The sequence below is a fragment of the Aegilops tauschii genome, chromosome 7, assembly GCF_002575655.3.
Source record: "Aegilops tauschii subsp. strangulata cultivar AL8/78 chromosome 7, Aet v6.0, whole genome shotgun sequence".
Lineage (NCBI taxonomy): Eukaryota > Viridiplantae > Streptophyta > Magnoliopsida > Poales > Poaceae > Aegilops > Aegilops tauschii.
In genome coordinates this window covers 550,230,206-550,246,814 of record NC_053041.3, presented here as the reverse complement: position 1 = coordinate 550,246,814, position 16,609 = coordinate 550,230,206, and the positions used below count along the sequence as shown (strand labels likewise).

The following is a 16,609-nucleotide window of genomic DNA, read 5'->3' as shown; positions in this document are numbered from 1 at the left end:
TGTGACGTATGAGCGGCTATGATATTGTTTAAAGTATTAGCGCTGCATTCTGTCACTTGCGACCACGCGCCCTAGTGTAGTGACCGGGTTCGATACACCACCATGGGAGCGTAATTTTTTAACTCTTTTTCGCGCATTTTAGTAGCCTTCATGGGCCGGCCCAGTTTGCGGTGTAGCGAGCGCCGGAGCTCCCGTTGAGCCCGGAGCTGTGAGGTGTCCATCTTCTGGCCCATTAAGCCCGGCATATATACGCGCAACCCTAAAACTGTTCCTTCTAGCCACCCTTCCACTACGCATCACCCGAGAGAGACCACGGTTCCGGACCTTCCGGTGACGTGGAGGCGGAGGCAGTACCCGCATTGCCGGCGGGGCCAGAATACTCCGGCTTTGCCACCGTCGATTACTTCCGGCCGCTGGACGCCAGCGACACCTCACGGCTGACCTCTCTAGATCCGGCCGCGGCCGGACGCCGGCCCGTACCCGTACCGTACATCGACGTCAACTCCTTTCTCCACCCCGGGCGGCCAGCGACGAAGACGACTAGCACTCTACGAGGTCATCGTCCGCACGCCAGACCCTCCAGATCCGGCCGCCGGACCCCAGCCCGGAACTCCTTCCCTCTGGCGTATCTTCTCTTACTCGACAGATGTTCCTTTACTGCTATATATGGATGAATTTTTCTCAATTAACACGCAAAATATCATAAAAATATTCCTTCAGGCTTAGTTAATAGAGTTACGTATCTTTGCGATGATGAAACATCGCCTTCTGTGGCGTCACTTTGTCCAAGAGAAGGCGGATGTTGCCTGCAAATGAGCCGGGCGTTCATGCTGGTAATATCCTTTTACACGTGTTGCAAGATTTGCAGTAGGCTAGTTCAGTTATTAATCTATATGTTGTTCGTGCAGGTCCTATAGGTCCCATTTATCAGCTCTCGTAGTTCCTAATCAAAATCTTCGAGATCAAATCAGTAGATCGGTGGTTGAGCTCACTGTTCTTGATCCTGATAGTGATTTTCCTGTACTTATTCCGGCATTATTATCATGTTAGAACCAAACATGTGTGTCATGTTGTTTGGAGGGGATCTCATCCGAGATAACTATTCCTTTCGACTTCGTTTTCTTAATACTGCTAGAACAAAAGATGTTTGTTTTGAGGACTTCACACTAATTACCAGTGCCTCTAAAGCACCATTGTTGGCTTTGCTTCCTTGTAAAACAGAAGTGCAGTCATGTATTGAAATTCCGCTTGGTTCAAATGTTTCTAGAAATGAAAGAGTCTTCCTTTATGTCATCAGATGTATCGATGACAAAAACTATGTGCATTCAATAACAGAAGGCTCTGTAAAGTAAGTTCACTAATTTTGTGGTGTTTATATTTTCTAATTGCATTGTTTGATGGACTCTAATGCATGGCTAATGTTATTAGTTTTCCAGATCCGAGAGAATTTATTTGTGATTGTTCTCCAACGTTCTACTCTTGTTATGGAGGTCTTGTTTTTGATAGCTTGGGGAAACTAGTTGGCATCGGTTTTCAACATTTTGGCCCAGTTACTTGTTTCCAAGTTGATCATATTCAGGAACTACTTCAACGACTCTCTCCAGGAGAAGTATTGTCCTTAAAATCACATTTATTGTGTGTGTGTGTGTGTGTGTGTGTGTGTGTGTATTTGAATTTGCTGGCATGCTTATTTTATGGTCTTGTGCATGCAGAGCATCAGTGACATTTTAAAAAATCTGACAAACCTGAAGTTAAAGAGCTCATAACAGCTCTGATTTGACCAAGCTACTCTTTTACTTCCTTTGACCATCCTGGTGAGTCTTACTTGTCTCTTGGTAAGACGGTTGTAATCAAATTTTTCTATGCATCAAGATGTAACACTGGGTGACATTTTTAGGTTTTTACTGGAAACAGACTTTACTCCCTTTGACCGTCTTAGCGAGAGTCTTGTCTGTTCTTGTTAATATGGTTGTGATCAAATTTATCTTTGCATTAACTTTGTACTACTGAAAAAACAGACCTGTCATGCAATCATCCTATACATTGTAAGAAAATGTTTAGTTGTTGCTTTGTGGAATGTTTGTTACATGCTTAGCAACACTTATGACACATCTATTATACTCACTCTGAATTTTACCCTGCAAATTATGTGTCACCTTTTACCAACAATTATGCTACTATTTTGTTGGTCAAAGGCTTGTCCTAATGAGGTCTAATATGCAGAGTGAAAAGACAGAGGGAGTATTAACAGTAAAGTGTCTGCAGGCTTATATTTTAAGGTTTTATGCACGCAGATTATTGGCGACATTTGTAAAAATCTGAGAAATTCGAAGCTACTGTTGACAAGCTACTCTTTCTTCGTTGCTCCATCCTGGTGAGAGTCTGTTCTCTTGGTAATAGATTGTGATCAAATTTGTGTTTGCATCAAGTTACATTAGTTGACATTTTTACTGGGAAATAGATTTGTGTTATTGATAATGTATAATGCTATGCTGCTGTTTTTTCATATGTTTTATGTATACCAAATCTTAATTTTGCGTATTTCTTGGTAAAGGCTGTGAGCTCCTAGGACATAATTGGGTGCTAGAGTGCTAGATCTGACCTGTCATAATTGTAGGCTTTGGAGGAGATGAGCAATATCAGCGACTCCACCTTGGGAAAGATGAGATAGTGAAGATGGGGAACGAGTGTGCAAGATTCTCTAATAGAACTATCTTACGATGTTGTACCTACTAAGTAAGTTGGGTCTTATCGTGTATGCCTGCCGAATCATGAGCTGCATAATGGCAGTGCCGTTTTTTGTGTCAAAATGGAAGTTATGGTAATCAGGCCGAATATGTGAACAAAACGTCGCACTCGTATTTGCCTAGCCATGATTGAACAGCCTACCGGTTATGCTGTCTGTTTTATTTGTATTGTACTAGTTATTAGATATATACTATAATAGAGAAATCTTGATTTGTCCAGTCATGACTATATCATCATCATCTATTTTCCCTGGTCCTTTAGAGGAATCAATAAAGAAGAATTACTATATTTTGTAAATGCTTTGTCCTAACGAGAAAGTACATTTTGCTTGTTGATCTTAGACAATAGAAAGAATATTTGGTCCATTGTGACGGCATTTCGGTGGCCGAGCTCAGCTGCGCGTGTTATCCTGTGCGTTGGCATGTGGATCCAGAAAATGTGCATTGGTACGATGCTGTAGAAAATGGGGTCTAATGCGTGAATACAGTATGGATTTTGAAATTTAGAGGCCGCTTTCGTCAGGATGGGAAACTGGCATGTGGCACAGGTCATGTTGGATATATGAGCACAGGACCTGCTGTTGCTCCGGCTACCATGGAGGAGCTTCAGCCGTAGGGTGTAGGGGCGACTACCAAATGCACGGCACCGAGCAGTGCGGCCCTCGAGTGCCACCATGGGCCAGCAATAGGTCGCGTCGACGGCGCAGACTGTCCTGTAAGCCACGTCTGCGATGGCGAGGAACGAGCGGAGAAGCGGATGACGAGGACCGCTACCGGACCACTACCGGATGGAAAAGCTGATGCTAAGAAGTGGAGCAGCCCTGGCGCCGCCGCCTTGACCTTAAGGGCTGCCATGGCTAGCTAGACGTGTCTTCTTATTCTTTCGGGCAGCATCAGACTACTGATTGTCTACATCCCATCAGACTAGTCATAGGCAAGCGCCCGATCTGCCTAAGACCCACTGCTTCTGTCGACTAGATAATTGTTTCTGTACAATAAGACCTTTCCGTAGAAGAGAAACATTATCATGAGTACACATGCTTTTAACACATCAGCGTTGTGTTTCTGGGAATATAATTATACAAATGTGCTCAGTTTGCATACATGGACAGAAAATTATGCTTCCATAGTTCCATGGACATACAATTTACATTGAATGCATGCTCAAACAAACTTGTAATTGCTCCTACTAGCTTCCCACTTCTTGTTGTATGGGATGTGACAACGCAGATGCAGCCCTCAAGTCGCCGCATTTGGCATAGCTCCTGAGGTGCAGATTATTTTGGCGCACAAGCAACACATCGGTCTGCTTCCACTCATCCATGCGGTGGTGCTTCAAACATCAGTAAATATTGCTTCCGACGAGGTGGTGCTTCCAGCGCTGTCCAAATCACTCCTGAATTGCTTGAAGCAAATCATCGTTCCAACCGAAGCAATAGAAGGTTTGAGTGGAAGCATGCAAGAGGTATGTTTGGGGAACTAGTGTGGAAGAACAACAATATTGCCAAAGCATATAATTTGGCATTTTGACAATAATAAAGTAGGATGGAATATACTACAATCAAGACATGACTATAATTGTTTGCTTGCATGAGAAGAATGAATAGCATGAATGCTAAGTAGTGATCTTTACATGTGAATTTGAAGAATGGATGCACTGAAGCGAATCCCTGAATAAAAATGCTAATTACACAGTTGCATATATATGCATCAGAAACCAGAATGAAATAGCTTGAAACATCTGTACATATGAAGCTCCTAGGAAGCATGGCAAATAATTGGCATTCCATCTGTACATAACAGAGCACCTACAACGAATTCAACTATGTAGTACTATGTGCGAGCATGAACTGTTTTGATGGTTATAACTAGGAGAAGCAAAAATAAAACAAGAAGTAAGTAGCAGAAATCAAGGAAGCTTGGATCAGAAACCATACATACAAGCTCCATTTACAAGAATGACAATACGACACATGACATAGAACATGAGCTATATATACAGGAGCTCAATTGGATTCACAGAACAATGAAATTTGAAGCAAACTAGTATTGTGGCCAATAGGGGGATAGATGTTTTGTGTCACCAAAATAAAAATTGATCAAATTTTTATAACCTATAGAAGCAAATTATATAGAGTTCAGAAGCATGAACATGGTACTTCAGGAGCAGAACTAATCTTGGATGGAAGCATGGAAACTGATATTGTAACGAAAACTAATATTACTTGCAGGATTTTGATGCATATTATTGTGATGTGCATACAAAATTAAAAAAACTCCAGTGACCAGTTACATGTGAGATAGAACCATGATATGAATAGAAGAATCAAGATTAGAGGACTAGGCACCTAGGTCTAGGTCTAGTGAGTTCATGATGCATGCGAGGGAAGCGGGCGAATACTACAATTTTCCTCGCTTGTTGTCTTCGTTCGTCCACTGAGACGACGCTCCGCCGCGGTGGCCCGAACCTAGTGGAGATGCCAAGGACAGCGACAGGGTCGGGAGCTCGCTCATGCGCGTCATGGATAAGGCCAAATGCAGCCAACGAATGGGACAACATACTGGTGCAGTGAATCGCATAACCACTCCTAGGGAAGGCTGATTCAAGGTGGAGATCCGGGCAATGAGGGGAGTGTCGAGCTCGGGGATGTAGATGGATCGGGAGCAGCTGAGATGGGGATGAGGGGTGGGTGGGTTTGGGGCAGCAAAAATTGGTCGGCTTTGGAAACATATTTACTAAGGGCATCTTCAACAGCAACCCGCAAATTTCATCCCGCATCCGGCCGCGGACAGGGGGGACTAATCCGCGGACACGGATGTGGGAGGATACCATCCAACCGTAGCCTGTATATGTCCGCCAGCAAATTCAAATTCAGATCTACGCCGATCCACACAACACGCCGGATCACAACCGCGCCGGATCGCATCCCCAAGCACAACCAAAAGGAGGCAAGCATGCTTAGTTTTTACATGCCTGAATCCAAAAGAACATCGGTCCGGCAGTCCGTGCATTTCTGCCCTGCCGGACCGACCATCCTAGTAAGATGCTTAATCCTCAATCAAGGAGGTGCCGTCGCCGCCGTGTGGGCAGCCTCCATGTCGGCGTCCACCTCTGCCTCTGCCACGTCCTCATCTTCCGCCGCCTCCAACTCATCTTTCTACTGCTCCAGCATCTGGTACGGACGGATTGCACGATAATTCTAGCGTCCGCATCCAGAGAGTCGATATTCAAGGTCAATATCTTGTTGGCGTCCTCCACATTGGCGGCGATCTTCACCCTCTTTTCCTCGAGCGCGGCCTTCCTCTCTTCGATCATGGTCCTCCTCTCTTCGAGCTTGATCTTCTTCTCTGTCGCCTCCATCAACTGCTTGAACCTCTCCGCCTTCCTCTCCAACTTGATGTCCGAGTGCCTCACGCATGTCTCTTCCTTCTTCGTGCCAATATCTCCTCGAACCTCCCCGTCAGCTTTGCCGCCGCACCTTCTCGCTTAGCCCTCTCCTCCTCCCACTGCTTGCCCCGCAGATTTCTTCTAACCTTCTTCGGCGGTTCTTGGGTTGGGTCGGTAGGGTCACCGGTTTCTTCCTAGTTGGCTTGAGCGACGATCTTGTCAATGAAAAGGTTTCACTTTGGGCCTATTCAACTTCAACTAACAATGCATGACAGTGAAGGACTTCTCCAACTTCTTGTACACCACACAAGCACGAGTAGGCTACAAAGTGAAACAATGCATATCCGCCTAGTGATCAACAAAACTAAAGCATATCCGGCTAGTGATCAACAAAACTAAAGCATATCCGACCAGTAATCAACAAAACTAAAGCATATCTGGCTAGTGATCAACAAAACTAAAGCATGCCCGACTAGTGATCAACAAAACTAAAGCATGCCCGGCTAGTGATCAACAAAACTAAAGCATATCCGGCTAGTGACCAACTTACTTGCTCGGTGATTTGTGCACCGCTAGTCCACCGTGCGATGAGATGCTTCAAGTGCCCGCAATACTTGGAGACGGCCTCTTGGATGGTGTACCATCGATGGTTGAGGGACTTCCACTCACGATTCTGGATCAACACGTTGGAGTAGGGCTCGAAATGCTTGCGCTCATGGAACCATATGTGAATGTTCCTCCAAAAGGTTGTGCCCTTTTGCTCCGTGCGATGGACCAGATCAAGGCTAGTGGCCAACCATGTGTCCCACAACAGCTCGTCCTCTCGCATGTTGAAGCTTTTTCTTCTACCCTTCTTCTTCGGATCGCCGGCTGTATAATTTGGATCATCGTCGTTGTCGTCGTCGTCGTTGTCCTCCTCCTCCCCCTCCCCTCTGGATGCTGCTTTCCAGTGGCCCAATGCTGTCGTTGCTGTGTTCCATCACCGGTCTGGGTGTAGGACTATTGCGTGGCCGTCTGGGTGTAGGACTGCTACAGCTGGTAGTTGCCAAACTAGGTGGATCCAAGTCTTCCACCTGCCCGTCCTCATAGACCCTCCTCCTCCCTCGCCTCCGTCGTGGATGATATCAAGCATCTCCCTGTCCCCGTCGTACACTGGCTCCCCCGCTCTCGGCATTGCGGCAAATAGCGTGCGGGCACCCATCTGCTCTCCGCCCATCGTCCTCGCCCGAACGATCGACGGTGATGAATGCTCGGAGAAGAGTGGCGCCGTGTTAACATCGACGATGTAAGGAACCGTACCGGCGGAGTTGCGAGTTGCTTGGAGGTGTAGTAGTACGGAGGCTTGTAAGGCTCCAGCCACGACGCCATCTGTATAGTGGGCGCGCCAGTCTGGCGTCGGCCACCACAACCTCACCGACTGCCCCGTCCGCCACGCCCACAATGCCCATCACCACCACCAGGCCCACCGGCGGCCAGACACTTCTTCAGCTTCTCCTCCTTTGCGGCCTTCGCTTTGACGCATCGATTTTGCCGCGTCTCCGAGCTAATCTTCCGGGCGAGCGTGATGCTCGGATCCTCCGGCACCTCCGCCAGCTCCATCTCCAACAGGTTCTCCAACGGATCCATGTGTCGGCAATGGATGGAAGGAGAGGGTGGGAGAAAAGAGCAGGAATTGGGCGGAGAGTGGCTGGGAGTGGAAGAAGAGAGTGGGGCTTTTGGCGCGGATACACTGCGGGATGCTACAAAAACACGGGCTCGGCCTTCCTTTTGGGTGGGCCAGGGGAGTGGAGAGCGACGTTTCGCGTGTCCGGACTCCCGCAAACCTCCCCCACATTTGTCTCTGGTTTGCGAGAGAAATCGCGTCCGGTCCGCTCCGCGGACTGATGCAGGTTGGCGTTGGATGACTTCCGCGGTCCGTACAACGTGATCCGGACGGTTGCGGGAGGTTTACGGGTCAGTGTTGGAGATGCCCCAATATTTGGAAGCAATCTCGGTCATGAGATGAAAACACACCTGATGTTTCACGGCTGGTCTGACGAATGCCATATATACTTCTATTAGGAAGTGTTTCCCTGTTCTCTTCTGCCTGCTCTCTCTCTCTCTCTCTCTCTCTCTCTCTCTCTCTCTCTCTCACGCACACGCACACGCACACGCACACGCTACCAACCAGGAATAACTGCGCGGGCCAGGTTAGATTTAACAGCAATACATGGGGAATACACAGCAGGGAAATGAATTTATGAATTCCCTACATACTTGATTTGCTTACCAAATAAGACCATTTTCCTGTGAATTTGCATTTTGAAACGAGGCAAATGCTGATGCATAGTATTGTGTATGTATGCATGCGAAGGAAGATGGACAAAGATGGGAGAATAGTGTTGGCTTTTAAAAATCCTTCCTGCTATTGATATTGATGGGGTAAATGACAAACCATTTGTCCTGGTATAAATAGATGAGCCGGTTAGAAAGAAAAGCATCCAAATACTCTACAACGAAAATAGATAAGTTATTAAATTTCACTTATTTTTACTCTTATGGCACCCCCGCTTCCTCAGATAGAGGAAGAAATTGCCGGGACCTTTTTTTTTGGGAAACTGTCAGCCATTGTATTTTACATCCAGTATCATTGTCCAGAAAATACATTGTTTGTTGCTTCAAAAAAATTCATGCTCTTTGTAATACCTAGGGATTTGATCATCAAAACGTACGTGGTTTGTTGACGTCTTTGCATTTTTTAGTGGAAGTACTAATTTTGATGTAATCCTTGTTTTGGGAGAAATTTTTGAAAGGAAATTCTGATGTAATCCTTTTTGTTTTGAGAGAAATTTTTGAAATGACGAGGTGAGTTCGCAACGGATCGAATCTGGCTTGCCGCCTGCTGCACATGTAAAAGATGCCAAGACCCAACCAAGCCCACAAGTTGATTGTGGCATTCGTCGCGTTTCAGGCATATGAGCTAGGCATGCCTGGGATTTGCCTCATAATGGCCCGGATTTAGATAGAAAATGGCATTGCCTTGTCAAATCTCAGAATCCATCGATTTAGGCGGGAATTAGGCTGGTTGTCCGGTTTCAGACTAGATATTAGGTCGGATGCCTAAGGCTTGTTTATGTACCGGGTAGTTTTCAGGCTTTGGGCTGTTGCTTTCTTTGTTCACTTACGTAGTGGGAGGCCTTGGGCTTTTTTTCCTTTGCACGTCTTGACGAGTACGAGCTCGTAGATTTTAATACCGACACAGTACTTACTTTCTCCAAAAGGGCGCAGTGTTGGGGAATGTAGCATGCAATTTCAAAAAAATTCCTACGATCACGCAAGATCTATCTAAGAGATGCATAGCAACGAGAGGGGGAGAGTGTGTCCACGTACCCTCGTAGACCGAAAGCGGAAGCGTTAGTTTAACGCGGTTTATGTAGTCGAACTTCTTCGCGATCCAACCGATCAAGTACCGAACGTACGGCACCTCCAAGTTCATCACACGTTTAGCTCGATGACATCCCTCGAACTCTTGATCCAGCAAAGTGTCGAGGGAGATTTTCGTCAGCACGACGGCATGGTGACGGTGATGCTGACGTGATCCGCGCATGGCTTCGCTAAGCACTACGACAAATATGATCGGAGGAGTAAACGGTGGAGGGGGGCACCGCACACGGCTAAGAAACAATTGATGTGCTTTGGGGTGCCCCCTGCCCCCGTATATAAAGGAGGGAGAGGGAGGAGGCCGTCCTAGGAGCGCCCCCAAGGGGGAGGAGTCCTACTAGGACTCCAAGTCCAATAATTCGGCTCCCCTTCCTTCTTACGGAGGGGGAAAGGGGGAAGGAGAGGGAGAGGGAGAAGGAAAGGGGGGCCGCGCCCCCTCCCCTTGTCCAATTCGGACTCCCCATGGGGGGGCGCCACCCCCTTGTGGGCTGCCCTCTCTCTCCCCTATGGCCCATGAGGCCCATTACTTTCCCCGGGGTGTTCTGGTAACCCCTCAGTACTCCGATAAATATCCGAAACACTCCAAAACCATTCCGGTGTCCGAATATTATCGTCAAATATATCAATCTTTACCTCTCAACCATTTCGAGACTCCTCGTCATGTCCGTGATCTCATCCGGGACTCCGAACAATATTCGGTCACCAAAACACATAACTCATAATACAAATTGTCATCGAACGTTAAGCGTGCGGACCCTACGGGTTCAAGAACTATGTAGACATGACCGAGATACATCCCCGATCAATAACCAACAGCGGAACCTGGATGCTCATATTGGTTCCTACATATTCTAGGAAGATTTTTATCGGTCAAACCATAATGACAACATACGTCATTCCCTTTGTCATCGGTATGTTACTTGCCCGAGATTCGCTCGTCCGTATCCTCACACCTAGTTCAATCTCGTTACCGGTAAGTCTCTTTACTCGTTCTGTAATGCATCATCCCGCAACTAACTCATTCGTCACATTGCTTGCAAGGCTTATCATGATGTGCATTACCGAGAGGGCCCAGAGATACCTCTCCGATACTTGGATTGACAAATCCTAATCTCGATCTATGCCAACCCAACAAACACCTTCGAAGATACCTGTGGAGCATCTTTATAATCACCCAGTTATGTTGTGACGTTTGATAGCACACAAGGTGTTCCTCCGGTATTCGGGAGTTGCATAATCTCATAGTCAAAGGAACATGTATAAGTCATGAAGAAAGCGATAGCAATAAAACTTAACGATCATTATGCTAAGCTAACGGACGGGTCTTGTCCATCACATCATTCTACTAATGATGCGATCCTGTTCATCAAATGACAACACATGTCTATGGTTAGGAGACTTAACCATGTTTGATTAACGAGCTAGTCAAGTAGAGGCATACTAGGGACACTTTGTTTTGTCTATGTATTCACACATATCAAGTTTCCGATTAATACACTTCTAGCATGAATAATAAACATTTACCAAGATATAAGGAAATATAAATAACAACTTTATTATTGGCTCTAGGGCATATTTCCTTCATGCAGTTGTTTGCCTCCTGCACTTGGGAACAGCTGCTGTTCATCCTTGATATTGAACATGCGTGTATGAATTTCTGAATTTCGAAAATACTTGATTTGCTTACGAAATAAAATCTTCTCCTTGTGAGGTTAGGCTGATGCATTGGGTGGGTCTATAGTATTGTGTATGTATGTATGTATGTATATAGTAAAGGAGCTCCGCATCCGGCTCCTGTCACCTCTGTAAGTGCGGGAAGAGGATGTAGAGAGAACCTTGCACCAAAACAAAAATTGCTTAGAATTGTTTTTCTAATTATTTCTTCATTTTACCATATTAAATTATTATTAATTCCTACCACAATGATAAGGGTGCTTCGTACCACTACACGCCTAAGCTAAATGGTACAAAATGCTAGGCTTTCTTTGTTGGCTGTTTTTTTATCTAGGTCAATTGACCACTATGAATAAATCTCACAAGTGTGCCTATAAAAGAGAACACAATCAATACTGATTTCTCTTTTTTATCTACGTCAATCTAAATTCGTGAAACTTGATGCAAATGTGATATTAATAGTGATTTCTCTTTTTACTTCGGGAAAACCGTATTATTCCAACTAATCATTATATGTAATGAAGAGTGGTGTGATTGAAGGAAATATGCCCTAGAGGCAATAATAAAGTTGTTATTTATATTTCCTTATATCATGATAAATGTTTATTATTCATGCTAGAATTGTATTAACCGGAAACTTGATACATGTGTGAATACATAGACAAAACAGAGTGTCCCTAGTATGCCTCTACTTGACTAGCTCGTTAATCAAAGATGATTAAGTCTCCTAACCATAGACATGTGTTGTCATTTGATGAACGTGATCACATAATTAGAGAATGATGTGATGGACAAGACCCATCCGTTAGCTTAGCATTATGATCGTTGAGTTTTATTGCTATTGCTCTCTTCATGACTTATACATCTTCCTCTGACTATGAGATTATGCAACTCCCGAATACCGGAGCAACACCTTGTTGAAGGAAATATGCCCTAGAGGCAATAATAAAGTTGTTATTTATATTTCCTTATATCATGATAAATGTTTATTATTCATTCTAGAATTGCATTAACCGGAAACTTAGTACATGTGTGAATACATAGACAAACATAGTGTCACTAGTATGCCTCTACTTAACTAGCTCGTTGAATCAAAGATGGTTAAGTTTCCTGGCCATAGACATGAGTTGTCATTTGATTAACGGGATCACATCATTAGAGAGTGATGTGATTGACTTGACCCATTCCGTTAGCTTAGCATTCGATCGTTTAGTATATTGCTATTGCTTTCTTCATGACTTATACATGTTCCTATGACTATGAGATTATGCAACTCCCGAATACCAGAGGAACACTTTGTGTGCTACCAAATGTCACAACGTAACTGGGTGTAAAGGTGCTCTACAGGTGTCTACGATGGTACTTGTTGAGTTGGCATAGATCAAGATTAGGATTTGTCACTCCGATTGTCGGAGAGGTATCTCCGGGCCCTCTCGGTAATGCACATCACTATAAGCCTTGCAAGCAATACAACTATTGAGTTAGTTGCGAGATGATGTATTATGGAACGAGTAAAGAGACTTGCCGGTAACGAGATTGAACTAGGTATTGAGATACCGACGATCGAATCTCGGGCAAGTAACATACCGATGACAAAGGGAACAACGTATGTTGTTATGCGGTTTGACCGATAAAGATCTTCGTAGAATATGTAGGAGCCAATATGAGCATCCAGGTTCCGCTATTGGTTATTGACCGGAGATGAGTCTCGGTCATGTCTACATAATTCTCGAACCCGTAGGGTCCGCACGCCTAACGTTAGGTGACGATCGGTAATATGAGTTTATGTGTTTTGATGTATCGAAGGTAGTTCGGAGTCCCGGATATGATCACGGACATGACGAGGAGTCTAGAAATGGTCGAGACATAAAGATCGATATATTGGATGACTATGTTTGGACTTCGGAAGGGTTCCGGGCATGTTCGGACAAATACCAGAGTATTGGGGGGGGGTTACCGGAACCCCCCGGGGAGTGTAATGGGCCTATTGGGCCTTAGTGAAGAAGAGGAGGGGCGGCCAGGGCAGGCCGCGTGCCCCCTCCCCCTCTAGTCTGAATTGTACAAGATGCTTAGTCAACGGGTCTGCAACATTTAGATCCATATGTATCTTGCAAATCTCTATGTCTCCCTCCTTGACTTGATCACGGATGGAATTGAAGTATCTCTTGATGTGCTTGGTTCTCTTGTGAAATCTGGATTCCTTTGCCAAGGCAATTGCACCAGTATTGTCACAAAAGATTTTCATTGGACCCGATGCACTAGGTATGACACCTAGATCGGATATGAACTCCTTCATCCAGACTCCTTCATTTGCTGCTTCCGAAGCAGTTATGTACTCCGCTTCACACGTAGATCCTGCCACGACGCTTTGCTTAGAACTGCACCAACTGACAGCTCCACCGTTCAATATAAATACGTATCCGGTTTGTGACTTAGAGTCATCCGGATCAGTGTCAAATCTTGCATCGACGTAACCATTTACGACGAGCTCTTTGTCACCTCCATAAACGAGAAACATATCCTTAGTCCTTTTCAGGTATTTCAGGATATTCTTGACTGTTGTCCAGTGTTCCACTCCTGGATTACTTTGGTACCTCCCTGCTAAGCTAATAGCAAGGCACACACCAGGTCTGGTACACAACATTGCACACATGATAGAGCCTATGGCTGAAGCATAGGGAACATCTTTCATTTTCTCTCTATCTTCTGCCGTGGTCGGGCATTGAGTCTGACTCAACTTCACACCTTGTAACATAGGCAAGAACCCTTTCTTTGCTTGATCCATTTTGAACTTCTTCAAAACTTTATCAAGTTATGTGCTTTGTGAAAGTCCAATTAAGCATCTTGATCTATCTCTATAGATCTTGATGCCCAATATATAAGCAACTTCACCGAGGTCTTTCATTGAAAAACTCTTGTTCAAGTATCCTTTTATGCTATCTAGAAATTCTATATCATTTCCAATCAACAATATGTCATCCACATATAATATTAGAAATGCTACAGAGCTCCCACTCATTTTCTTGTAAATACAGGCTTCTCCAAAAGTCTGTATAAAACCATATGCTTTGATCACACTATCAAAACGTTTATTCCAACTCCGAGATGCTTGCACCAGTCCATAGATGGATCGCTGGAACTTGCACACTTTGTTAGCATCCTTTGGATCGATAAAACCTTCAGGTTGCATCATATACAACTCTTCTTCCAGAAATCCATTCAGGAATGCAGTCTTTACATCCATTTGCCAAATTTCATAATCATAAAATGCGGCAATTGCTAACATGATTCGGACGGACTTAAGCATCGCTACGGTGAGAAGGTCTCATCGTAGTCAACTCCTTGAACTTGTCGAAAACCTTTTGCAACAAGTCGAGCTTTGTAGACAGTAACATTACCGTCAGCGTCAGTCTTTTTCTTGAAGATCCATTTATTCTCAATGGCTTGCCGATCATCGGGCAAGTCAACCAAAGTCCACACTTTGTTCTCATACATGGATCCTATCTCAGATTTCATGGCCTCAAGCCATTTTGCGGAATCTGGGCTCATCATCGCTTCCTCATAGTTCGTAGGTTCGTCATGGTCAAGTAACATGACCTCCAGAACAGGATTACCGTACCACTCTGGTGCGGATCTTACTCTGGTTGACCTACGAGGATTGGTAGTAACTTGATCTGAAGTTACATGATCATCATCATTAGCTTCCTCACTAATTGGTGTAGGAGTCACAGGAACAGTTTTCTGTGATGAACTACTTTCCAATAAGGGAGCAGGTACAGTTACCTCATCAAGTTCTACTTTCCTCCCACTCACTTCTTTCGAGAGAAACTCCTTCTCTAGAAAGGATCCATTCTTAGCAATGAATGTCTTGCCTTCAGATCTATGATAGAAGGTGTACCCAACAGTCTCCTTTGGGTATCCTATGAAGACACATTTCTCCGATTTGGGTTTGAGCTTATCAGGTTGAAGCTTTATCACATAAGCATCGCAGCCCCAAACTTTAAGAAACGACAACTTTGGTTTCTTGCCAAACCACAGTTCATAAGGCGTCGTCTCAACGGATTTAGATGGTGCCCTATTTAACGTGAATGCAGCCGTCTCTACAGCATAACCCCAAAACGATAGCGGTAAATCAGTAAGAGACATCATAGATCGCACCATATCTAGTAAAGTACGATTACGATGTTCGGACACACCATTACGCTTGGTGTTCCGGGTGGCGTGAGTTGCGAAACTATTCCGCATTGTTTCAAATGAAGACCAAACTCGTAACTCAAATATTCTCCTCCACGATCAGATCGTAGAAACTTTATTTTCTTGTTACGATGATTTTCCACTTCACTCTAAAATTCTTTGAACTTTTCAAATGTTTCAGACTTATGTTTCATCAAGTAGATATACCCATATCTTCTCAAATCATCTGTGAAGGTGAGAAAATAACGATACCCGCCGCGAGCCTCAACATTCATCGGACCACATACATCAGTATGTATGATTTCCAACAAATATGTTGCTCGCTCCATTGTTCCGGATAACGGCATTTTAGTCATCTTGCCCATGAGGCATGGTTCGCAAGTACCAAGTGATTCATAATCAAGTGATTCCAAAAGTCCATCAGAATGGAGTTTCTTCATGCGCTTTACACCAATATGACCTAAACGGCCGTGCCACAAATAAGTTGCACTATCATTATCAACTCTGCATCTTTTGGCTTCAATATTATGAATATGTGTATCACTACTATCGAGATTCAAAAAGAATAGACCACTCTTCAAGGGTGCATGACCATAAAAGATATTACTCATATAAATAGAACAACCATTATTCTATGATTTAAATGAATAACTGTCTCGCATCAAACAAGATCCAGATATAATGTTCATGCTTAACGCTGGCACCAAATAACAATTATTCAGGTCTAAAACTAATCCCGAAGGTAGATGTAGAGGTAGCGTGCCGACCGCGATCACATCGACTTTGGAACCATTTCCCACGCGCATCGTCACGTCGTGCTTAGCCAATCTTCGCTTAATTTGTAGTCCCTGTTTCGAGTTGCAAATATTAGCAACAGAACTAGTATCAAATACCCAGGCACTACTGCGAGCATTAGTAAGGTACACATCAATAACATGTATATCACATATACCTTTGTTCACCTTGCCATCCTTCTTATCCGCCAAATACTTGGGGCAGTTCCGCTTCCAGTGACCAGTCCCTTTGCAGTAGAAGCACTCAGTCTCAGGCTTAGGTCTAGACTTGGGCTTCTTCACTTGAGCAGCAACTTGCTTGCTATTTTTCTTGAAGTTCCCTTTCTTCCATTTACCCTTTTTCTTGAAACTGGTGGTCTTGTTGACAATCAACACTTGATGCTCCTTCTTGA

At 44.5% G+C, this 16,609-nt stretch overlaps 1 long non-coding RNA gene across 1 annotated transcript; it reads left to right on the top strand.

Annotated features, from left to right (window-relative positions):
* Positions 1–302: 302 nt before the first annotated feature.
* LOC120969553 (uncharacterized) lies at positions 303–2,968 on the top strand. Its single transcript, XR_005763843.3, has 6 exons — positions 303–833; positions 909–1,348; positions 1,429–1,609; positions 1,713–1,814; positions 2,295–2,374; positions 2,618–2,968. It is a non-coding gene; the product is annotated as an uncharacterized lncRNA (long non-coding RNA).
* The last annotated feature ends 13,641 nt before the right edge of the window (positions 2,969–16,609 follow it).